Below are 26651 nucleotides of genomic sequence, written 5' to 3'. Positions count from 1 at the left end.
TAATGGTATGCTTATTTTATGCATTTCCCCCCTAAAATGTAACAAATAAATTGTCTAAATTGTCTAAGAACAAAACACCATAAAAAATCTTGTCATGTATCTTACTAGATAACATAAATCCAGGAACAAGCAGCAAATATAGAGACAGGTTTCAAAATAATGCTGGCACCCAAAACAACAGATCAAACTCCGGACCTCAGCTATAGGTTTCTGGGGCAGACCCACTCTTCTCTCTCCTTCTAAATAAACAGGATTAGAAGCCACACAAATGTCCAAGATCAGTGCCATTTCTCATCCCATCCTGCTCCCTGTCTCTCCACATTGTTTTCCTGCAGGTGAAAAAGTGAACGGATGAGGTGGAGGACACACACACGCGCACACACACACACACACACACATACAGACAAGCACACACACAGACGTCACCTTGCAACATTCATCCGTGGGAGGAAGAGAACAACTTTGGATTGTTTGTTGCCCGCAGGAGGATTTCAAGGTCAGCGCATAGTGCGTTCACACACGAACTCACAGAGTCTGACTTGAGAACAAATAAACAGAAGGACAGTCTTCCTTTCTGTTGCTGCTTGACTATAATCATAAGCTTAATAGATAAATAATAGAGCTTTTATATAGGCATTTATTGACAGTTCCTTTCATACTTGCATTCTTTCACCAGTTTTTTTTTTAATCCTTTTCAAGTAAGCTTCCATCTTTGGGTGCCCCTTTTTAACCCCTCCCCCCCGACACACACACACAGACTCTTCCTTCCTTCCTTTTCTTGATCTTGCAAGTCTTACTTCCCTCTTTCTTTTTTCTCTCTTCATTTCTTACTTCCTTACTCATCTCTGCCTGGCTCTGAATTTTATCCCTTCCTTCCTCTCTCATTTATTTTAATCCCCGCTTTATTTTTCATTTTGCTTCTGCTGTCCTTCCTTCTGTCCTTTATCCCCCCTTATATCTAAAGAAAACCACTAGTCAACACACCAAACAAACATTAGGCTGTCCAAGGATTTTTTTCCCTGTGAAGTCCACATACTGGGAAGAATTTGGATTTTAATTGCTTCCCCATAGATCCCTGCCTCACCAAGGAACTGGGTTAATTGCATAAGAAGACAGAGGCATTTTAATTGAATACTGCCAGCCGCAGTAACTCCAGCAAAGCCGTGTTGCAGGTTATTTAGCTACAGCTATGGAAATAAAGATGATATCCAGCTGTTTTCTGGGAATGACGACACCAGTTTCAAAAAGCTTTTAAAGTGTCATTCCTGCAAAGACATCCTGACAGGATCATGTTTACTGTGTCTATTAAGCAGTTCAATGTTGTAAGTGAGCTACACCTACAAAGGTTGCTTTAAGGTTAAATATAGTACAAAAACTTTACTTACTACTAAGTTTTCAAAGCCTTCACTTCATCTCAGTCTAACATTGCTTCCTCTAATCGATTCCCATGGGGGAAGGGATTTGATATCCCTAAGCAGCAGTGTATGATGTATGAAGCTATCCATTTCAAGTTAACATGGTGTTTTTGCCAAGGTCTTAAGGGTGGAACAAAGTGAAATAAAATTAGTTCATCATGCTCATCCATTTGTTATAATCATGCCCCAAAAGTGCTGAAAACAAGCAAGCACTAAGGTTTCATGTCGACCACACAGTGGCATTAGTTGTGCACTTATTAGTTAACTGATAGTCTTCAGGCTGATCTCACAGCTGCATTATTAACTAAGAAACTGTTAAATGTCAGGATGATAGACAAATGAACTCAATGTGTGGAAGTCAAAAGTTTTTATTCCAATTTTATAGATTTTGGGATTTTAGCCAGTTGTTAGTAAGAACAAACAAAGGATTTCACAATACCTGATCATCCCTCCTCAGTCCCTCAGCCTATATCTTGCCTTCTTTCTCCCTCCTTCCTTTCTTTTCCTTGAATTTCACTCTCCTGCCTTGTTCTTTCTTCCTTCGGCCTTCTCTGCTTGATTCTGTTTTATTAAGCTTTACTTCCTTTAGTTCTCTTATTCCTTGATTTCCTGATTGGTTTTATTGTTCCCTTCCTACCCCCTGACTTTTTATGCTCCCAGCCTCCCTCCTGCCATTTCTTTCTTATTTTATTTTACTTCTTATATTCAAAAGGCCTAAATTTGAATCGAAACTACTTCTAGATGCTAAGCAGTAGAGGCTTGGAATAAATATCATGTACTGTATGTATACAAATTCTAACAGGGTCAAATATACGCTGACAGCAGTCAGCTCTGCATGTGGCACTGGGCAAAACAACAGATTGATTTCATTAAATGAGTCTTCTGTAAATGCACTCTCCTATATCAGTACCTAATACAGAAATGATATCATACAACTAAAAAAAGAGGCAGTTTATGAATGAATTGATGGACCAGTCTTTTTAATAAAAACATTTAATGTGGTTTAGTTGGCATGGCATGGTATCAAAAAATATACAGACACTAATAATACATTAATAAATCAGGGAATTACTAAATATGCAGTTGGTAAATGGCCTGTATTTATATAGCGCCTTTACTAGTCCCTAAGGACCCCAAAGCGCTTTACATAGCCAGTCATTCACCCATTCACGCACTGGTGATGGCAAGCTACGTTGTAGTCACAGCCACCCTGGGGCGCACTGACAGAGGCGAGGCTGCCGGACACTGGCGCCACCGGGCCCTCTGACCACCACCAGTAGGCAACAGGTGAAGTGTCTTGCCCAAGGACACAACGACCGAGACTGTCCGAGCCGGGGCTCGAACCGGCAACCTTCCGATTACAAGGCGAACTCCCAACTCTTGAGCCACGATCGCCCCACTTTTATAAAACAGACAAACAGTTGTCTGTTTTATCAAATAGGATAAGTCTTTCAGTTTAACCAGTCTGTAGGATGTAGTATAAAACATGGAGAATATCAGAACAGTTTGCTTTAAAAAAAAAAAAGATAACTGAAGTGAGTCAGTTTCTGAACACCTTGTCATTCATTCATCTATTCACGCCATCTGCCCAGTCTGACTAACAAAAGAAGGTCTGCATCTGCCACATGTTTTTTTATTGACATTACAAAAGAAAGTGAGGTGGAAAAAATGTGTGTAAATTGCTACATCTGATACACTCTACATCTCCAATTAGACTAGAAACATTTGAATGATCAAGAGTGAAAACTGCTTTGATATTGTTTATTTTTCTTGTAAAGTCGAGCCTTTCCTTTGTGACTTTTAAGAGTCAAAGCTTTTCCCTTCTGCCTTTTTTTTTTTAAGTTTCTTCCTCACTCATCAGTCTGTCACTCAATCTTTTGTCACTTCCTTTCTGCTTGGTTTCATATTTTTGTTCTCCTCATAATTTTCTCAGTTTCTACCTTACTTCTTGGTAACTGAAGACAGCTGTCATGGATTCAATGATACCTTTAGATGAGGTTAGGGCCATACACTAACAAACTCCTTCTGACTGGTAGCTGCCACAGAATCTGCGTAAAATATTCCAACACATTACGTCACTAGCTGAGGAAAATAATACCTGTTTTGTAGGTTTAGAATCTCAGGGCACTGTGAAGGACAAGCAGGGTCAGCCGGAAACAAAGGGAGACTGTAAATTGTGTTTCGCTGCCAGGGAACATTATGGTGAGCCTGTAGTTTGACAACACTAGTGTGAGACCTTATAGGAGGTTTACAGAGTTGTTTACACAGAGAATGATTAGCAACCTACACTAATGGACAAATAAAGTAGGGTTGTGTGTTGTGCAGCATACAAACTGCTGTATATTCTTCACTGATTTGAATTGGTGTTGAGCTACAGTCACTGTAAAACATGGAAAATTTTAACCAGCAACCATAGCTCATTAACTTAAACTCATTAACCTCCTACTGTATTTCAATAAGAAGAGATCATTAGAAGGAATTCAACATGATTTATTGATATACTCAATTCAATTATGCTATTTGGCGATTAGATTCCAATGGTACATCATAGCGGTGACAGGAATTAGGGCCGGATGAGTTGGGGATGGAGACAAGGTGGGTTGCATGGATGAGTATACAAGGAAGAATTAAATATGAGCAGTGCAATTTAAAGAACCTAGAGTGGAGGCTGATTGGCTTTAAGAAAGTGGGCAGAAAGATGATGGTCCCCAAGCACATTTGAACCCCAACGTCCAGTTTGTTTGAGGAGTGTATTTGCTGTGTTCCACGCTCAGGCATGATTAAGCATGGCATTCAAAGAGGTGGGCCAATTGTTGCTCAGTTGGACCTGAGCATAGTGTGTAGTGTGATCGTTAAATCCCCCTCACCACTTAACTCCAGCAGTTCCTCAACAGCAGCTAATATTATAAAAATCACTGTGTTATACAATTAAATTAGGAGACTCTTCATCCTGCCCTTCTTGCAGCATGCGACGAGATGTAATAGGTGTTAATCACTACACGGATTAGAAATCTATACAAAAACTTCAGAGCAGCAATGCTAAATGAGACAGAATATCATTAATGTTAGCCAATCAGTGTTCTGGAACTCATTGGGTGAACGGAAATAGTCATTCTATCACATTATTCCAGTCTAATTGGTATGTCAAAAGTCAATCAGCTCTTCCTATAGTGCACCTACCACTCAACCTCCACACACTTCCTCCTCCATAATCTGAATTTTGATAATAGCTAAGGGAATATTGATTCGATCTTAATATATCACTCTATAAATTATATAGATTAAGAGAAATGTAGCTCTTTGTGGACTGGTTGTAGTTAGAGCTATTTGATTCGAAGGTTGTTTCGAGTCTTTCGCTAATAATCAATCAACATGCCAAATGTTTTCATGAAGTATCAACATGTTTTCATGGCTATCGAGTTATTAAAAGTATTGAAAAAAGGACTTTTTGGATGACCTCAAGGACATAGATGGTGACTCTGGTTTACTGGAGCTTAGAGTATTTCTCTTTTTATTGCATGATGAGTTTCCCTTTTGAAATAGCCTTGCAGACAATATTGTATAATTTTGTGTATTAATAACCCTGTTACCAAAAAAGAAGAAGAAAGTGTATCTTGGCCAAATCAAGTGGCAGCTTCTGGGGCTGAAAAATGAAACCTAGCCATTTTGATTCACGGGTGCACCTGCAGGCTGCTGTAGCTGATAACCGTCTGCTAAGCCTGACTGCCACTAATCGGAGTCACTGAGCTGGGGCTTTTGATTATATTTGTGCGTTTCGTGCCTTTGAGAGCATTTTTATGGAATTATATAACAAATAATGTGGCTTGCTGTATGCTACAGATGGTTGAAGATGGTGCCTCAATTTTGGTGAGTACACCTTGGACACCTCAGACTTTCATTACAACTTGCCACCTACAGAAATACAGTAGCACAGCTCTGCAATGGTTGGAAGTATAAATGAGGGGAAAAATGAATATTACACAGAAGTAATGGATGATTTTGTGAAGAGGTCTGGGAGGAATCACATGCTTCTGAATATGACTAAGAGCTGAAAAATTGTGATTAACCTCAGATGGAAGAGGACAACGCCACAACCTGTGTCTATAATAGGGTCTCCATCTGAACTTGCTGATCTGGAAAAAACAAGAAAGCATCTGTAAAAATAGGAGTTTCTATTTCCTAAGAAAGCTGAAATCGCCTAATGTGTGCAACAATTTGCTGAATATTTTCTAAAAAAAAATAAATAAAAAAAACCCCAAAAAACAAAAAACGAATAAGTCAGTTGTGGTGAGCTTTGAGTATACTTTTATGTGGTCTGCTGGGGGAGCAGGGGGGAGCACCATCAGCTCTGGTAACACAGTCAAACTAACTAAACTGATTAAGAAGATGGCTCTGTGACTGGCTACAAATAAGACACATTTCAATACACTTTTGGATAATCCTTGACCACCCTCACTTACTAGACAGACAGCAGGGCACCTTCTATAATAGAGCTTTTCAATTCCACTACAAGGACAGATACAGGCAACGCTGTCTAGCAGAGAATAATCTGTTCTTTCAATTTAAGGTTTGATTGCAGTTTTAAATTTCTATTTAGCTAAGTTTTGTTGCATCCATACAGTTTGGTAATCAAGCTTGTGCTCCAGCCCTAATCCAAATATGATAGCTTTTGGCTTAAGAAAACACTCCATGATGTCTAGGTGGCTATGTCCATTTATATACAGTCTATGTTCTGCATCCAGCATATGTTATACTACTTTATGCAATGTGAATGTCCTACGAATTACAGGTCACTACTACATTACTACTGCATCACATCAATACGCATTGCATGTACTGTTTGCACTGCTTAGATGCACCATTGAATACAGCATAACTGTACTGTCAGTTGGTGAAATAGCTGGTTTCTCTGACAGGAAGAAAATACTGCTCGGCACATGTTGTAATGCATTGGAAGTGATGTGCTCAGATCTTTTTTTTTTTTTTTTTTAAATAAAGCTGAGATGCATTGTTTCCACTGCAGATATCTTTAGAGAGTGGGTGTGTTTGGAAGCCTCTCCTAAGAGATCTGTGAAAGGAATATGGGGAAATATGTGATATGCTTAAAACGTTGCCCAAGCAAATTGAGTTCAAAGAACTAAACCAAACTTGACATTCAAACAAAATCTGCTACATCCCACAGTCATGAAGATTATATAAAAACTGGCTGATGAAACTGTAACAGATTTTTCTGTGCAGCAAAATGTTTTTTGCCTACTTTGACTGAGCTTTGATCAGAAATTGTCTGGATGGTGAGATCTCTGAATAGTTTTTTCATCCGACAGCAAGTGTTTATGAACTTGTCCCAGAACTTCCACCCTGGTTGGTGAACAGTAAAGCATTAGCTAATTAATCAAAATGATGAGTGGGTGTGTTTGAAGGCATATACTTGCCACACATGTTAGGAGAAACGTGTAAGTCAGCTCGGGTTTTGTTTCGCATGTGTGTAATTGTAGTCAAAACAGTGACATATGGTTTCCTGAGGTCCAAACATATATTTCTACCTGGCCCTTCTTTCATTTGTGCTATAGTAGGCAGTGTTTTGTGCTAAATAAGACTTCCTTTATAGATACAGATACACTGGCCTCATGCTGACTGAGTTCTGGGGGAAAACAGAGTAAGACAGTGATAAAGTATCTTCAATTGTTCACTGGCGAAGGATTTTGTTATGCCATTTGGGTTGTACTTTTATAGAGTAAGGACAAAAATATATACTTTTTCATATAAATCCTTGGCCTACTTACACTAAGCACAAAGAGCTACATCCAGTGGGGAGGTTTTCAGTAATCATGCAGCCAGTGTTGCACAATCACAATCATGCAGGACCTATTGGTTCTTATTGTCTGCTTGATGTATCTAGAAAGTGAAGTTAGTAAAGCATGTGTTTCTTTTAGCCTTTGAAAATCCAACATGACTTTCTACTGAGCTCTGACTTGAACATTTTACTACCTATTACACATTTTTAAAAATCTTTTATGATTTTTTTTTGTTCCATAGATGATTGTCTAAGTCTAGGTTAATTTTGGAAACGTGAAAATCTTGTTGGGGGCTGTGTAGGAAAGAACCAGTGTGTCTCTCTTTCTGCTGCTTATGGGTTTGACATAGAGTGTTGTTTCAGTTGTGTAGCGCCCTTGTAAAGAGTCAAAATAAATGACTCATCATGCTTTTCCATAGAAAGAAAGATGGTCAGGATGTCATCATTATCTTTCCCTTTAAAAAAAAAGAAAGAAAATCTCTTAAGCGAAGTAGTTTAGTCTGGAACTTATTTACCACTGACTCACCAAACCTTGTCTCTTTAGTTCAGCAGTTTGTAGTTTAGTTAAAGTGAGTTAAATAAAAGTGACTAATGCATCAGAGCCAATTATTCGACTGATGGCAGTAATCTCCATTGAAATGAAAAGATTTTGCCATTATGCATGCTAATTCTAAAGAGTTGCATTCACACCCTGCTGGGAGAGTGGGAGGAACAGTGAAATCTCTTGCCACCCTGGCTCCTGAGCATTCACATTATTCCTAATTGATTAGCCTTATTATAGGCACATGGGAAATAAAAGTTTAGACTAAATTAGCTACTTCTGTGTGTTACATATTTGTCTTTGTTAACAAGAGAAAACAGTCACAAAGAGTTGCCCCTTTTAATTAGCTGAATCAATTGCACCTGCTTTAATGTAAGATTTTATTTTGTTGTGACTGCACTTGTGACTTAGTAGTCATTCGATCCCAGTTTTTGGATAATGACAGTACCACACCTATTATTGCTGTTTTGGGACTCTGCCTTGATTCTCATTTTACATCTGTCGCCTTTGATTCTGCTTTCATTATCTATTTTATGTCTTTTGTGATTACCAGCCTGATGGCAATTATTATCATGGCTTCAATAATCTAGTTAGTCCTTAGTGTATAGATGTACTCACTTCCTTCACTTTATTCAGTTGTTGCTGTTTTCTAGAAAAACCAAACAAAATAAAAGCATAATCAAAAGTGACTTGAGAAAGTTCCTTTTTTAAAATGATTTTAAGCATTTATAATTTCAGTCGTTAATATCACCACACCACCACAGGATATTTATCATAATTTCCACACATCCAGATGGGGAGAAAGGTGATTATGGATAATGGGCAAGACAAATCGAAACTTAGGAGCAACAACTCTCATTAGATTTTGTCTTCTGACACCCTTTCAAAAACAACAGCATTAAAGATTTTGGCAGCCTGCATCATTCCCTAGCAAACGTTTAAGAAGAACCGAATGATTTCACAGGTACTGAATTGTAAATAACCTGCAACCACCAGGGATACATGCATATTAATATGAAAGCAATAAAACCAGTTATTAAGTTATTAGTTGCTTTTTAAATGGAAGTGCAGATAAGGTAGCAGTATCTCTGACAAAGACAGATGGATATCACTGTCTCATAAAAGCATTTGGGCTTTTATGAGACAGTGATGATCACTTCTGAGCCATCATAAAGCCCTATTAAAGACTTGAACAGAATGTGAAATTAGATGTTAAAAAAATCTCAGCCTTGGCCCTGATAAAACCTGCGAAAGACACGTCTCTTCATCAAAAACTTGTCAGTGACCTGAAAAAGTGTCTGCCTTGATTAAAAAGTATTGATTGAGAATGGAAGGGGAACTGGGCTATTTTCTGTCAGCCAGGAGTGAAAAAAACAACCAAACTCTCAGCTTTCTATGGTGTTACGACCTGCACTGTCTGCCTAACCTGCCGTTTAGCCCATTGAAAGCTGAAGGGCTTCTTAGATACAGACTTGATTTTAAATAGAGCCTTCTGTGATTGTCACCGTCAAACACATACAATGGGACTTTGTTTGACAGTAGTTGTATTTGAATACGCTCTCGTATAACAGCATGGGTAATGTCTTTTATTCCTTTCTTGTGTTTTTTCATCTTTGGCACAAGAAAAAACAAAATGAAATGAGTTATCATTATAACATACATTTGTGCCGACAATAGAAACAGAAACAGACAGACAGTACATTCTGCAGCCTACACAGCCTCTTCATTTTTGAGTAACAGTTCCTGGATGTGCTGTTGACAGTGATGATTAGAACCACAGCTGGTATGACTCAGAGCTTCACGTCTATCTAATATGTGAAACACTTTTCATATGCTGGAACTTATATCTGCTATCGTCCCTCAACTCCAACTGGCCCAACTGTCTTTATTGCTTATTGACTTGTCGGCAGTTTACATGAATACCATGCCATTGCTTAATGCATTTAGAAGGCTTCCTGTTAACTTTCCTATAAAAGTCAATCTGAAATGCATTGGCCAGTCTGTTATTTCTGTGTGTCTCCAACAGTGTTGGTCAAGTTACTTGAAAAAAGTAATCAGTTACTAATTACTGATTACTTCCCCCAAAAAGTAATCCCGTTACTTTACTGATTACTTATTTTCAAAAGTAATCAATTACTTAGTTACTTAGTTACTTAGTTACTTTTTAAAAACACGATTTACAACCTGAATAGGTGATAAAGCGATAGATCTTTCAGCCCAATTCTACTTTTTCTGCATAATTCATCATACAAAATGTAATCAAATGTAAAAGTCTCTTTTTAAAACTTGTTTTATTAGTTTTAATCTTTTAACTTTATGCATCAAGCAAAAATTAAATTATATGCAACATTCTCTGACTGGAAGAAATTTGTTTAACATTTAAACCTATTTTCTGCACATTCCAGCATATAAAATAAAATATTTTTTTGTGTTTACACTCACTCTTTCAAATAGATGCAAGTAAAACACAGCAGAAAATAAATAAAATCAAAGACTAGCGGTCCTGTTGCTCTATTTTCACCTGTAAAGCAGGACTGGGGTAGGCGGAGGAGGTTTACCCTGGTGCAGGTGTGCTGCAGCGGTCAGTGGAAGAATCCGCGAGTTTCTCTGTGAATTTCACATTACGTCGTAGCGCACTCGCTGCTTGCTTGGAAGTTTAGGGGTTTTTTCGCTGTAAAAAGTAGTTTTCTTCCCACGCACAACGGACACTAATGTTTTTGTCACTTTTTATGGAATCAAACTCAAAATAAGGTCAGTACTTCCACGCTTTAAACGCTGCATGCTACACTCTGTCCCGCACTCGATATATTATGATCTGCAGACAGCTGTTGTCACGAACGTCGCACTCGCTTACGTCACTGTCATGAGACGTTCTCGCAAAAAATCACGGTTTTAGTAACGCAGTAACGCAGCGTTCCTACGTGAAAGTAACAGTAATCTAATTACCGTTTTTGCAATAGTAATCCCTTACATTACTCGTTACTTGAAAAAAGTAATCAGATTACAGTAACGCGTTACAAGTAACGCGTTACTGCCCATCTCTGGTCTCCAATAAATAAAGATATCACCTAAACATAAGGTTGGATCACCACCTGAAGATTGATTATCACCTAAAAATTGATGTTGAAGAATAGAGCAAAACCCAGAAATGTGTTCATTGTATAGAAACTGCATATTATATATTTGTGTCAATACTTTTATGAGTTCAGTGGAGGCTATACACATTTGTAGTGCTTCCATCAAATAAGCAATTTCGGAGGGTGGGTAGCCTGATACAGGTTCCCCCCCTTAGGGCTTATGCTATCCGCTCACTGCTGAGAATATTCAGTATTACAAACTCCCATACTTGACCTGATTTTCTGCTCTTGACAGTACATGCCAAAATGCTGTCCCTGTGCACTACACTCTCAAAACCTGAATGGTGTGCAAGACTAAGTACTCAGATTTGTGCTTTTAAGTATTACATATGTTTAGGGTCCAGATAAGACTGTAGAAACCATCCAAGCATGCAGACCTCCAAGTGGTACTAGAGGATGGTTAAAAGTGTGGTGTGATGGGGATAAGAAAACAAAAGCAGGGTTCAGTCATTAGGGTTTGGGAAACACTGGTTTTAGGCAAGACAGTTAGATATACTACTTTCCTATATCCACATCATATCCTTACACCTAACCACATATTAAAAAAATATATATATTCCAACCACTTTAAAGTAAAGTGATAAAATTATAACATGGTGTACGCCTGGGTTTCATTTATAATAGACAGTAATTTATTACAGAGAGACTAGGAAATGAGCAGCTTTAATGAAGACCAAAATATCAGATAAGTGGGTAGCAACGTCAAAACTTCTTGACTTGTGGGACACTGTCAGTCAGCCTGAAGATCTGAAGAGGGACAAAACATTATTTGGTGATAGGTTATGTGGCAAATGTGTCTATATCATTGTTGGAACCAAAATATTAGATAGAAACTGTCATAATGTTTTGGCTCATTAGTGTATACTAGCAGTAGACATAAATTGTGATTTGTATTGATCCCGTTTGAACATCACTCCTCAAAAGAATGAGCTGGTTCATGGCAAGCTGTGCAAATTCATGGTCTTGAGAGGATTCATAAATGCGAAAACCTTTTAAAACTTTAAAACTGACCAAATCTGACAGGAGGATTTCCTTGCAATCTACAGAACACAGTTGTGCCCTCAAGAGATCAGTCCATCAGTACACAAACGGCTGTTTCTTGAGCTTTACAGAAGTCTTCATTGTTGTGCAATCCTCACATTGTAAAAACTGCAATTTCTATATGATTGCATACATAGCATTTGCAAGTTGATTCCTCATACGTCTCAATCTAAATAGAGTTAAACTGGATTAAATGGTATGTAGAAAGTAGCAGCGCCCTGAACAAAGTAATTATATTGCTGTAAGGGGACATTTTTCATCAAAATGACTAACTACTCTAATGAGAATAATATATCCTCAAATCGCTGCCAGGGTTTAATGATGACAATGATTGTCAACAGCAAAACACTGTTTCCTAAACACTGTTTAACACAACAGGTGACCATTTAGATTACACAATCTTAATTACACTGAAAGTGGTATCACTGCTGGAGATTGGAGTTAGTGAAATTTGAGTCACTATGTGATGCAAGGATTCAAACAAAACTCAGAAAACATCAGACTTACTTATTGCATACTTACTGTACATTTCGATTTACACAGGTATTTCCTATTAATATAAACCTGATATTCATTTAGACAAGTGACACATTTTATTTTCCAATTTTATATAAAAACCAAACCCAACGTTTTTCCATGCAAAAAAACGCTCAGACGTTTTTTCTCTGGCACTTCAAAGCGTGTTCAGCTGTGTAGTGCTTGTTTCAATTACCTTCAGTTTGGAACTTCAGTTAGGAAATTTGTGATTGGCTTAAGCTTGCACATGACTTAATTTAGAATGGCACACACCTGTATATACAAAAGCCACACAATCTAACGTTTTATGTTAGAGAATTAAATCCAAGTCATAATGAAGTTGTAATTGTTCCGGTATTAGAGCAAGAGAATAAAACATTTTTAAAGTTTTCACCATTTTGTGAAGACAGAAACCTTAATAATTCAAGTTTGAATGCTAAATAAGAAGGTGAGCAAACTGACTAAAAAGCCTGAAGACTTAAAAAAAACCTCAGAACTCAATTGCAGAAATAAGAGAACCTCCTTGAAGCATGGCCTTCTCATCAGTGTTCTGTTAATCGGGCCTTTAGTGGAGTGGCTTTAAAGATAGCACTAGAGCAGGGCATATGACAGCCTGCCTGGAGTTTGATGAGTGGCATTTAAAGAGCTTTTAAGGGTACAAAGAAAAACATTATATGGGCTGAGGAGAAAGCATGAACTCTTTAGGCTAAAGCTACAAGGGTAACAGGCAAACATTACACATACTGATCATCACGTTATTAGGTCTATCCCTGCTGGAAATATGATGGGGAATATCTGACAAGAGGGGTTATTCACCTTTTAGCAAAATATTTTAACCCAAGCCTTCACAGCAATGACATGTGAATAGTTCAGAGCAGGTGCATGAGTCTGTAGGGATGGGAATGATTTTTAGTACCCAAAACATGTGTTCTATTTATGTCAACTAGATCTTTTTGTGCTACATGAGTGAGTTTTCATGAAGCTTCAGCATGTATAAGGCAAGTGTGGGTGTAATACTGGCAAACTTGTCATATTGTATCATTTGAAGCGAACAAAGGGAACAACCATAGGTGAAACCATCATTCAGGGGCCACTGGGTCATTAAGATATCCAATGAATGCTTCCAATTAATCCCAAGCAAGACATTCCTTCTTTAAAGTCTATTAAAACTTACAGAATCAGAACAGATCTGCACATAAAATGTGCAAATCTATTTTATTTCTATTTTCAGTAAATAGAAAAAAAGGGGAAAAAGACAACTTTTTATTTTAGTGTGACTGACTACTGACAAAACCTCTAATGTTTTCCTGATCAAAGGAACTATTGATAGAGGGATGTGTTTTTCTCCCTCTAATTAGCTGGTGACACATATATTGTACTGCCAGACAACAAAAGCCCCACTTCATGCAAATGTGGAGCAACTTTTCATTTGCCTCATCAGAAGAGCTGACTCCATGCTGATGCTGAAGCTAAATATAGAGCCAGCCCTATTTATTCATTCATGTCTCTCTGGGGTGTTTTCTGGTATTTTTGTGCTTCAGCATCTTGTTTTTTGCCATCAGCAGCTGGATTTACAGCGCTCGGCAAACAGAAGGCAGCTTGTTATCAACGAACATCACTGTTTGATCAAAGGGAGGGAAGGCAATGCAGTCATATTTCACTGACTGACAGCATTCTGAATTTTTAATGGAATACTTTATGGGTGTTTTCAAGAAGTTAATCACATGCGACACAGCACAACCTTTGTATGTACTGTCATTTACAGGCTACTTTACTATTAACATCTCTTCTTATGTCAGTGAACTTTGTTTAATGTAATGAAATTTTCAGTTCTGCCTGTAAATCAGCTCACTGAAGGCTTGACCAATTACGAAAGGGGTAGACAGTTTGTAACCAACCCATATGTAATTCATGTTTTTGGGGGTTTTTTGTTTGTTTGTTTGTTTTTTATCTGCTTATATTGAGCCTATCAACGATCTCAATTATTTATTATTAATTTTGCAGTTTTATAATATAAATAGGATTAAACAACGTATAGAAGAGTATTTCCCATGGGGTCACTGGGTAAATCCAAGAGTATTAAAAGGATTTTATGGTACACAAAGTTATGTTTATTTATAGGGTTCCATGTCCACCTTATTGTGATTGATTTAATCATTAGGGATTTAAATACTGTATGTCAAATGCTTAGTCAGAGTGGATTCATCTCTCTAGCAGAGGGTGGATTATTTTAATATTCCCAAGTTGCTAGACTAATTTAGATCTCATCTAGTAGTCATATTCTTTCTCCTTCTCTTTTTTTCTCTGTGTGAAGTGTAACTTTTCTGAATAAGGTGGAATGATTTTGCTAAACTTAAAAAAAACGCCTGAAGCTTGGCAACACCAGCATAAAGAGCTTATATAAAATGACCATTGGAAAAAAAATAGAAAGCCATCAGGAGATGGGAATACTCTGCAGAAGCTCATCAAATGAGTACTGCTAATTTCTTTGACCATACTATTTACGTTGTAACAAACAGCAATGTAGATGATGTAGAGTTTCTCTTTGTGATGTAATTTTTTTTATGTACAGATGGCACTAGGATAATAGGATGATTCTCCACCAGCTTTCTTCTAAGATTTATTTGAAATAAACTGGAATACTATATTAATCACACAGCATTTTAATATGCATTTCAGGTTTAGACTTGAGTATTCTAAGACCCTAGGAAGTTTTTTTTTTTTTTTTTTTTTTTTTTCGATTTCATCAAGGAAATTTATAGAAGCATCTGACCTTGATTCCTGCAAGATTCCATCAGGACAAAGCAATAAAAGAAGAGCAGAGTATGTTCTTCCCCATCACTTGCTGCATTGCTAATCCTGTCCAAATGGGGCTTAAGTAGGAATTAAAGAAGTGACTCCTTGATTAAACTGCTCAAAACTTCCATTAAGGAATGTCACCAAGAGACATTGCAAAGAAATAAGGGGATCACCCCCCCCAAAAAATAATTAATTAATTAAAAGTTAAAAATTGGGAAACTCTAGTATAGAAGTCTATTTCTCCATTTCTTTTTTAAAAATGATTTGTTGATTGGGAGTGAGTTGCTTTTACAGGCAAAGGAACTTTAAGAATCTCCTCACCCTGTTAACCTATGGGAAACGGAGCTTTGTAACATGTGGATTTTGTGAAAGGATCTATTTTGACTGAAGCACAACCTCTTTTTAAATTTGAAGAATTTATTATTATTAATTTTAAAAATAATTTGGGAGGGATGTTCAGAGTAATTCCATTGTAAACGGAAAAAAAAGTATTCAGACTTGAAAAGTTCTACTGAACTTTTAAACTACTGAAGAACCCAATCACTGCACAGGCTGTTTAATCAAAATATATTCATGGTACCTAAATTAAATGTACTTATTATGTGGAATTTTCAGAATTATATACATGGCATTATTGGATCATAATTATGAATTTTTTGATGTAGATATCTCTTTAATGTCGTAGATGCTAATGATTTTAACTATGTATACATTGTTCATTAGCATGATCTATAATATTGCAAGTAATCTGCAAAATAAATAACTAAGACTTTAACAGAAATAACATGTAGGACAAAAATACAATAACTGAATTCAAAATATTTGAAAGTTATAGCAGAAAGTGGTGTAACATGGAAACACCTAAAGTACACGTACATTAAATCTGAGTTCCTGAGTAAATGTACTCAGTTACATTCCCGGTCCTATATGTGGTCTTATGTAATTGCATTGGGAATTGATAAGTTCATAATACTCTAGTCTAATGGCTTTGGTGACAAAAACAATTTACTGTCACATAATATAAAGAAGCAAACAGAAAAGTTTGGCCTCGGTATTTTCTCTAGACTGCGGAAATGCTTGAAATAATTGTCATTATTGGAAAAAGTGACGTCGTTAAGTAATGTTGATGTCATATCAACATCAGTAATGTCAATTCCTGAGTTTAGTACACCTTTCACTGCTGTATACCCCAGAAACCTTGACAGATAAAACAGATTTGTCGTTTCCTCCTTTAGTCTCCTGAGCCTGTAAGGATGCAATGAAAAACGTTGATAAGACAACTTGAAAACACAAAACATATTGTCTGGTGGGCAAAAACGAAGAGAAAAAAATAAAAATGTTTGTGTTGCACAAATATCCTTTATAGAAATATCCTTTATTGTCCCTTATTGGGGAAATTCAAGTGTTCCAGCAGCAAAGTCAAAGGTAGATGTGCAGATTCACACAAAAGTAAAGAATAGAAAAATAAAATAATGACAGTACAGTAAGTGAGGGCAATTTTCAACATCAGAAAAAATACTGTACAGTTATTAAAAATAGCATACTCAGATTCAAAGACATGTGCAACTGAGTTGGATAATATTTTTTAAGTGTACACAATGTTCTGTATATTTGTGCTTAAATAAAACAACAGGCTTTTTACAGAAAATGGAAAACCGTGCCAATAACAGCAGCGATGTAAACAACTTTTTCTGTTTGTTGGGAGCACTGATGGTTATAAAGTCTAACAGCTGATGGGGGGAAGGACCTGCAATAACGCTCCTTTGTGCACCTACGATGCAGCGGTCTATCACTGAAGGAGCTCTCCAGTTCTGCAACAGCTTCATGCATGGGGTGGGAGACATTGTCCAAGAGTGATGTTGTTTTTGCCAGGGTTCTTCTGTCTCCTACCACCTGCACTGGGTCAAGGGGCCATCCTAGGACAGAGCTGGCCTTCCTGATGAGCTTATCCAACTGCTTCCTTTTACCTCTAGATAAGCTGCTGTTCCAATAGACAACACTATAGAAGATTGCTGACACCGCCACAGAGTCAAAAAAGATCTCAGTTTCCTCAGCAGGTAGAGTCTGCTTTGACCCTTCCTGTAAAGAGCATCAGTGTTGTGACTCCAGTCCAGTTTTTTGTTGCGGTGAACACCCGGGTACTTATAAGAGTCCACTATCTCAATGCCAGTTCTCTGGATTTCTGCTGGTGTTGGTGTGGTGGATCTGCGTGTGGTGGATCCATCACCGCTCCTTGGTTTTTCCCTGCGTTGATTAGGAGATGGTTCCGCTGGCACCAGTCCACAAAGTCCTGAATCCATTGTGTGTCCTCTGAGTCATTCTCACCTGTAATGAGGCCAACTATGGCAGAGCCATCAGAGAACTTTCGTAGATGGCAGCCTGGGGAGTTGATAGAAAAGTCTGCAGTGTACAGGATGAACAGGAACAGTGCCAGCACAGCAGGGCCCTGGTACTGCAGACCAGCCTGTCAGAGACGTAGCCCTGTGTCCTCACATACTGTGAGTGGCCAGTGAGATAGTCCAGTATCCACTGGGACAGGTGGTGGTCCACTCCGGACAGCTCCAGCTTGTCCCTCAGAAGTCCAGTCTGGATGGTGTTATAAGCACTGGAGAAATCAGAGAATATGATCTTCACAGTGCTTCCAGACTTCTCCAGGTGAGTCAGAGCTCAGTGCAGGAGGTAGATGATGGCATCATCCACCCCGATGCTGGTAGGCTAATTACTAGATACAGCAATCAAAGGTGCAGCCATAGTAGCCAAAAGCCTTATGTACCTGGACTGCTTTTCTATAACAGTCTGCTCAAATCAAAAGTCTGTGAATGTGTTTCAGTGACAGAGCAGCAAAGACAAATGAACCCCTAGTCTTGTCTCCATTATCTATATTAACACACACGCACACACCTACACCTATGTATGTGTATATAGCTGTTAGACATTTATAAGTCATAAAGGATTTAGCGCTTGAGTCTTTGACACACATTTAACGCCTACAATAGTGCAAGAATGTGACATACAGAGGTTGCTTATTAGCATAATGCAGGCACACTGACCAGCTCCAGTGTGGCTACAAACCTTTATGATACAAATGTAGGTGAAGCAACAACAGCTGAGGGAATTATGAAAGCAAAGAAATGGCCTAATGACTTGATGATTTGATCCAAGCAACCATTTATTAAATTTAATCATGATATGACTTTACACACAGCATTTCAAATGCGTTTGAAATTATAAAGCAGTTTCAGAATTATTGTACTTAAAGATCCTCAACCAAGCATATTTGCAAATGCTTAAAAAATATTCTGCTTTGAATATTAATTTGTATTTGATAGGTGTGAAGTATTTCTAGTCAGGTAATGGATTTATTTTTCTGTAAAAGCATTCATTCTCGCTGAAATTATGCATAATGAATGTATGATTTTCCTCTTAAAAATTTGCTTAAAGATATCTCATACATCAATTTTTTAACTGTTTGTGTCTAAATCACACTTGTAAAAGGCATCCTAGAGAGGAGGCGGGGATTCCAAATCTTCGTTTCAGTTACTTTCACTTGATTCATATAAAGAAACTTTTCTTTAATGCACATCATCCTGTACAGTGTAAGTAAAACACACAAGCTTATACAGTTCAAATATGGTCTTTGCTGGCTTCTTTAGAGAATGGTCCCGAACACAATACTGAAAAGAATTAAATGGGGAGACAAGCATCTTACTTACTTACCTAAGCTGTTTATATTAAAAAAATGTTAGAAAAATTTTAAGTACTGACTTGTATGTGTTTCCAATGTCTGATGCTTTCCATGGCTCACCACCTCACTCTTCTAGCCAACATTTAAGCTAATATGGGAGGAAATTAGAGCTCCCAGAGAAAACCCACCCAGGTCAGAGGGGTTAACATTCTAAAACATTCACACACCGAAACCTTGTAGTTGTGAAGCGTCTGTCATACCTCTGCTTCAATGCATTAAACCTTATGCCTTGGAGGTAATCAAAAGTAAGGTTTTAGTTATGCTTACTATATTTTCAGTCAAACACACACACTCACAAGCACAAAACCAGAAATGGCACTCAAATACAAAAGATATGAGAATAGGGAGAGTGTTTTCTGCCTATGAAGTACAGTGTTAAATGAGAGATTTTCATTTTTTTCACTTGACTGTCTGTGATTAACCCTGACAAGAAGATAAATGTAGTGTATGGCCGTCACACTGAAAGTACCCTGGGGCTTTGGAAACTACAAGTTAGTGCCATGACTACAAAACTACTTACACTTAACTAACCCATTACTCAACTCAAATTTAATCCATAAATGTGACAGGACTTAACCTTAATTATTCCCTGTTTTTATTAATGGACAACAAATGGCCTTTCAGTTAATAAGCTTTTGCTGTTAATAAAAATGCCTTGACGTTAATTAAAAATCTGTCTCGATGACAAATGTATGCATTCGTCATCTGTGTGAAAGGCATTCAAACAGCCTAGTTTATTTTAAACAAGCTCTGTTTTAAAAGCAGTTGTCAAGTGTTGCTTTTAGGGTACAAGCTATCAGACATATAATTCACTGTGTACATTTCAATACCTCAGGGATGTTCTGTAAACCGTAAAATGCAAGAGTCAAAACAACACAATAGTGCCGTTTTCACCGAGTGGTTGTTTGCCAGAAAGAAAAAGAAACAAAAGAGACTGCATGCCACGAGCAGAGGTTAGAAAGAGAGATCCCATGTATTCATACTGTATGGGTTGACCTTTGAAAATGCCAGCCTTTGTCGTCAAGGAATGACCCTCTGGCAAAGGAGAGCAGTTTCACTGCTGCAGCGCCTACATGCATAAAGTGTCCATCAGCTCAGACCAGCATTCTTTTACCGAGAACTCGGTGTGAAGAAGCTGTTTAAAATGAATGAGTCCGTTGGTGTTTTTGTATGCAAATGAATACCAGTTATTGTAAACAGGGTAGATAATGCACAGGACAGGAGATGAAATGAGCTTGTTTTGGGAGTTCATTTTGGGTCTAATACATTTTAACATTTACAGTACATCGAGTGTAATAGACGCAAGTGCATTTTAACCTGACAGCAAAAATGAAAACAGGAGCTGGAGGTGCAGCGTCTTCATAAAAGCCTCCTCTCAATACTCTTCCTAAACACATTTTACAACAAGAAAGAATTTTGGATTTTAAAACATGTCATTGCTGTTTGCATACATCTTGTGTACAGCACTGGAGGGCCAGTTTACACAGGCGATTACTATATGCAGCTTCGTCATAGCTTTTCCATGCAAATGAGACCACAATCTCATTTCTGCATCAGCCTGTTGGGATGTTAAACAGTGTGCAATGCACTGTATTACACTTTCCTTCCCACCATTTCACACCATGTACACAGACTGTATAAAAGAAATGGACATACTTAGCCTGAAGTCGTTATTAGTTTAGTTAATACCAGTTTAAAGCCTTTTGTATTTGAGTCTTTCTTAAAAAAAACTAAACAAAATATCACAAGTTAAAAACTGAATGCACCCAATGCTCTGAATTAGCTTTCATGTGTTTGATTCTAATTGAACCATATTTTTTTAATGTTGCATTCAACATTAAGCTTGCAACTGAGACCATAAATGAGGAATATGATTACTATGCAACAAACCAAGTGAGCTGCAAGATCAACATCACTGTCATAGAGTTCTGTTCAACAGGCTTAATGTATTTGCTGCACATATTATGTGCAGTATATGGTATTAACATATAATAAACATGTAGTAATAGGATATAGTGGTTACATTTGTAAAGCTTGGGTAGAAATATTGGTATTATGAGATCAGAGCAGACAGGCATACTTTGCATTAAAGCTACTCCATCCTGCTGTTATTTGAAAATCCATGTTTGATTATTCCTCTGCCAAGGGGAAGGAATTGTGCAAAAAAAAACTACAAGGCTGCATTCCCTGAGATCTGCTAGCGTGGTGGGTTATGGGCAAAAATGAGCCTCTATAAAATCGGGTGCAGCTTTGGATCACTGTCTTCAAAAATTCCAAAATAGGCTATTAGCCTTTGCAGAAGATGTGCTTTCCACATAGGCTTCTAGTTAATTTTATACATTTTCTTCACTAATTTGTTGTGACCACTCTCTATCCCCCACACAAGCTGCTTCACAACACAACTCTCCACATATCCTCTCTTGGTATTCTCCTGAGAGGTCAAGCAGCAAGACTGGTTTCAACAGTTAAGCATGTATATAATGATTAAATGGTTGCTGGTTGGAGCCAAGGTAGCATTAATTTCTTTCAAGCTGATTTTGCTCAAATACATGAATTATGAACCAAAAGGCCCTCTGTGGCAATCCACAAGCTGAGTGCTGCAAAGCTAAAGATAGAACCAACAGCAGGTCAAGCTAACCTCCCCTGCACTGAGCCTACAGTGTTGTAAAACCACAGTAGGTTCAATGAAGAGGAGGTTCAGAGAGCTTATTTAATGTAATGTAAGACTGAACGCATGCCCATACAGTATGAAAGATGTGAGACAAGTGATGCATATTATTAATAATGTATGGCACAGTTGGGGTGCTGGCAATGATAAAATAGCTATTTAAATGGGTGAGACAATGTGCTAGCTTGCGTGCTGGGATATGAGTGTATGAAGTTGAGAGGAAACAAAGCATTGCAAAATGTTTGTTTGGTAACTTTTTCTAGAGGTTCACTCATTCTCAACTCTACCATACATCTCTCATGTTTTCATGATTTAGTTGAATGGAAGGATTTGTTTGTTGTTTTTTCAGGACTGTGCGCCGTAAAGTAAAAATGACTTTCCGTTATGGAAAATAATCTTCAGGCCTACTTTTGAGTCTACACATATTGTTCGTCTAAGAGTTTAAGGTGACTTTAGGGAGTGTTACGTCTTTGAAGACACAATTTATTAGCATTCATAGGTACAACCCCGCCATCCACCCCTGCCCTTCTCCCAGCGCTTGGATCAAAACGATGCCAACAGCAGGGCAGAGGGACGTGTGTGGCATTCTTTTTGACTTCACATCTATGAGAGACCTCATTTGCAGCTCAGGTGTCATGTGCAAATTCTTTCAGAGAGGTAAAGTCATGGAATACTCAGCATATCTGCAATGCTTTGATGACAAGCCTCTTTGCAGAAAGAGATTGGGTGTGATTTGAAAGGACAATTCATCAGGAATAAGGAGAATGCATGTAGATGTGCGTATGCTTGACCTTGTTTTGTAAGGCAAGGCAAGTTTATTTATATAGCACAATTCAACAACAAGGTGATTCAAAGTGCTTTACAGAGACATTAAAAACAAAAACTAATAAAAAGCATGATTTAAAATTGATTAAAACAAACAAACAAACAAACAAAACAGTATATAAAATCAAAAATTAGAACAGTAGATAAAATCAGAAGTAAAATGTAAGTTTTGAAATTTAAGCTTAAAAGTGTAAAGACAAAACAAGGTCAATAGAAACTTCCAGGACTTCCTCTCTCCTCAAATGTTGGCTTGTACAAGCAGATTTGTGATGTGGATACACATCTGTGGTTGACAGTGAACACTCTTTATTCAAGTAATTTCTTGAATATTATTTAGTATTTCTTATTTCTTATTATACTATTATCCATCCATTTTGATCATTTGGCATAAATGGCCATGCATAATGACTGATGAAAGTTATTTTGAATCAGATGTTCTCAGCATGAGCTCTTGCCTTTCCTAATGCATTTGATATTTATTTGCTTCCATGCACCTTGTTTTATATGAAGTAAGTGACCACCACAGCAGAAGTATTGTACCACTCTAGCAATTTTTAGGTGCTGAGAAATAAAAAGAAAAAGTAAGGAAAAGAATAATATTTTTTTTCAGTGTGCCATGTTTCACTCTCTTACATCAACCTAATCCAGAGTGACAGCCGTTGATGACCTACGCCACATGTATGCCAACAGCAGCGCCTCAATTATACAGCATGAAATCGTAACTGTCTGAATTCCAGTTGAACTTTTACAACTCCATGCCTGTTTGCACTTGAACAATGTTAAGCCCACAACGAGTCAGTGTGGGCACTTGGGCTGCCGTAGGTGGGTTTACGCAGAGATGAAGAACACCGCTTGCAGGCTCTGGAATCTCATTAACTATATTGTTTTGCCAGAATGAAAGCAGAGGTGTACTTGGCAACACCTAACCGCTACAACCAAGGGAGTCAGGAAATCTCTGTGGCTTAGTAACATCTCTCATTGCAGAAAGAGCTTGTCAATGGGATTTTGGGAGGATATGCTGCTGCCTGTCACCGTGACAGAGGCAGAACTCACTTGACACGACAACATAACACTTTGCCTCTAAAGGAAAAGTTTATTTTCTCTTTTTTTCACTGATTGTAGTTTTTATTAGGAATTGCAGCTTAACATTCCCATGAATTTGTTGTTTCTTAATAAACAATGCTGTTGTGGTCATTGATGAGATAGCTTGAAAGATTAATTTTATATTTTTGCAGGGCAAATATTGTCTCAAACATTAATTTCTAGCTAGAAGGAAAAACAGTGAGAAATTGACGTTTATGTGTGCTTATGTATATAAACTTCTTAATTGCTACAAGATACATGTTACAACAATTATTGTTGTGTGTTCTTGTGTTCTTAGTTGTACTGAATTCAGCAAACATTTCCACTGTGTGGCAGATTCCAGTCACTGGAATAAGCTTGGATGTAAAAAAAAATGATTGCATAAAGGTGGAAATGATTACTTAGGGCTTTCTTACTTTGGACAAATCAAGATCGTATCCAGATTGATTTTAGAAAGCCTATACACTAAAAAGCAACATGAAATCACATTTTGCACATCTGACCCAAACCACGTTTGGTGGTTAGGTGGTTTGAAATGTGATTACAATTGGATTTGTTCAGATGTGTCTCATTGTGGACACTTGAGATGCACAAATCGCATTTAAAATGGGTTTTTGCACCACTCACTCATAACAGTGGTGTCAAATCTACAATGACAGATGTGCTGAGAAAATCCATGTAGCTATGCACCAAACATTATGGAGAACATATTGCCTGGGTGTGTGTACAGTTTTGGTGATGTTTGGAAATACAAATCTCACCTGATTACTCTCAGTCTGTGTCTACAATCTGGAAAGAAACTCCAACATTTTCTGAAAGAGTTTCAGTATTCTTAAGTCAACATTTAGACACTGTGCATGGAGAAAGATTCCAAAATTACAATGCCGATCATAGAGTTTTTTAAAAAGCATATTGGCTTAAAATGAGTTATCATTAAATAGATCATAGTTTATGATTGGATGGAATACAGATGATCTGAATTATTCGTAAAATTCAGATTATCTAAATCCCAGATTATTTGGGATGGAGGCAGAAATTGCCTCACTGTTACAGTAGAGTGAGTGGGGACACGTATCATCCCTACAGCACTGAAAAAGCGATCATCTGAAAAACTTGATGCAAAATGTGTCAGAAACAGTGTCCACAGTCTAGATGGACCATGACATAGATGTGAAGAAATGTAATCAGTTGCGCTCTGTTTATCTGTGCTAAGGATGAGGACCCCACTTCAGTGTCCCCATTCTGAGCACTGGGTGATCTTAGATGTTGAAATCCAATTTTATTTCATCTTTTCCCATATTGACAGTGTTTGCAGGCATATTAAAGTATCTTTATTCATTTGAATTAAGCCAAAACAATTACTTTACTATTAGTACGTGTGTAATAATAATAATAATAATGATGGATTGGATTTATATAGCGCTTTTCAAGGCACCCAAAGCGCTTTACAATGCCATTATTCATTCACGCTCACATTCATACACTGGTGGAGGCAAGCTACGGTTGTAGCCACAGCTGCCCTGGGGCAGGCTGACAGAGGCGAGGCTGCCATATCGCGCCATCGGCCCCTCTGGCCAACACCAGTAGGCGGTAGGGTAAAGTGTCTTGCCCAAGGACACAACGACCAGGACAGAAAGGCCGGGGATCGAACCGGCGACCTTCCGGTAATAGGTTTACATTGCAGCACAATGAGCCATTAGCTTGAGTGACACTGACAAACTCATTAGAAGTACTTTCTCCTGCTAAGAATGATCAGAAAACTGCAGACTGTGTACTCTGCAGATTGTCTAGGGCAGGGGTCAGCAACCTTTAACACCCAAAGAGCCACTTGGACCCGGTTTCCACGCAAAAGAAAACACTGGGAGCCGCAAATACTTTTTGAAATCTAAAATAAAGATAACACTGTATATATTGTTTTTTACTTTTGTGCTTTGTGCGAACATCTAAAGTAAGTAAGTAAAGTTTATTTATTAAGCGCTTTTCACAGACAGGCAGTCACAAAGCGCTGTACACAAATATTAAAATAAACAATACAATCAATAGACATTAAACACAATGTAAAAGATCAAATGTAAATAATGTAAAGAATATAAAATACGTAGATCAACAAAAGGCTTGTTTGAACAGAAACGTTTTTAACTGCTTTTTAAAAGAAACCACAGAGCAACTAAGGCGTGTTGCTTATAAAATTCATGAAGTGAAATTACATTTTATTTATGTAATTAACACATTTTGAACTCTTAAAGAAATATAACAAAAGGAAAGACACCCAGCTGAACTAAAATGATCCATGTAGCAAACAAAAACTGTTCTGAGCCGCCACCCTTTTGAGTAATTGGAAAAAAAGCACTATGCCGCTTAAAAAAGAAAAAAAGAAAAAAATATTTGCAAAATTCTGCCTAAATATCCATTTTACCTTGTTAATGTGTGTGGCGGGGCGTGGTCTGCAGTGCCACTGCATGGGAGTCGGACGCACCTGAGCGGCACCCACAATCGCGCCTTGCCGCCTTAAAGCCTGCTCTCTCTGCTGTTGTGTTGTCGGGCTGTGAGCTGAAAAGCTACAGCCGGCTGTATGCGTACAGCAACCGTGTGTGAAAAGTGGTCAATAAAGAGATGCTGAAAAGCATGTCCATGCAAACATCGTCGGGTCTGCCGTGATATGTTTACAATGAGACTTCTGGTCCCAAACCTCGGCGCACAGCGTCTGCAAATCGGGGCTTTCATCTTTACGCAGGACTGTAAGCTGTCATCTGTGAGGCGTGAGCGGTGTTTGTTTTTAACAGTTCACGGTTGAGAACAGCTGCCGACATAATGTGGATCCGAAGATCCATAATTGGCCTACCTGGGGTTGAAAGTCTCAATAAATGCACGGCGTTTCGGCGGGTACACCAGCTTCCGCGAGTGTGACGCTTATTTTGAGCGATGAAAAAAATAATAAGATATAATTTTATTTTTATATTTCAAAATCACAATAATCTTCCAATGTAGAACTACAAGTTAAAAAAAAGAAAAGAACTAAACACAAATAAAATGCACTTCAGCGAAATACTTGTTCTATTTTCCCAAACCACCCGGAGTCGCAAGATA

The 26651-nt window shown here is 37.8% G+C and overlaps 1 protein-coding gene across 2 annotated transcripts in view; it reads left to right on the top strand.

Annotated features, from left to right (window-relative positions):
- LOC116334017 (leucine-rich repeat and fibronectin type-III domain-containing protein 2) overlaps positions 1 to 26651 on the top strand; it is a 142564-nt gene that overhangs the window by 47639 nt on the left and 68274 nt on the right. The window contains exon 1 of one of the 2 annotated variants that reach the window (XM_039603093.1): positions 10443 to 10501. The exons of the other annotated variant lie outside the window; for it this stretch is intronic. The gene's annotated coding sequence lies outside the window, so the exon portion shown is untranslated. Of the gene's footprint in view, positions 1 to 10442; positions 10502 to 26651 lie in introns of those variants that run through there. 2 annotated transcript variants of the gene reach the window in all.

This window comes from Oreochromis aureus, linkage group 19 (genome assembly GCF_013358895.1).
Source record: "Oreochromis aureus strain Israel breed Guangdong linkage group 19, ZZ_aureus, whole genome shotgun sequence".
Taxonomy (NCBI): domain Eukaryota; kingdom Metazoa; phylum Chordata; class Actinopteri; order Cichliformes; family Cichlidae; genus Oreochromis; species Oreochromis aureus.
The sequence above is the reverse complement of the archived record's forward strand: the minus strand, read 5'-3'. Positions and strand labels throughout refer to the sequence as shown.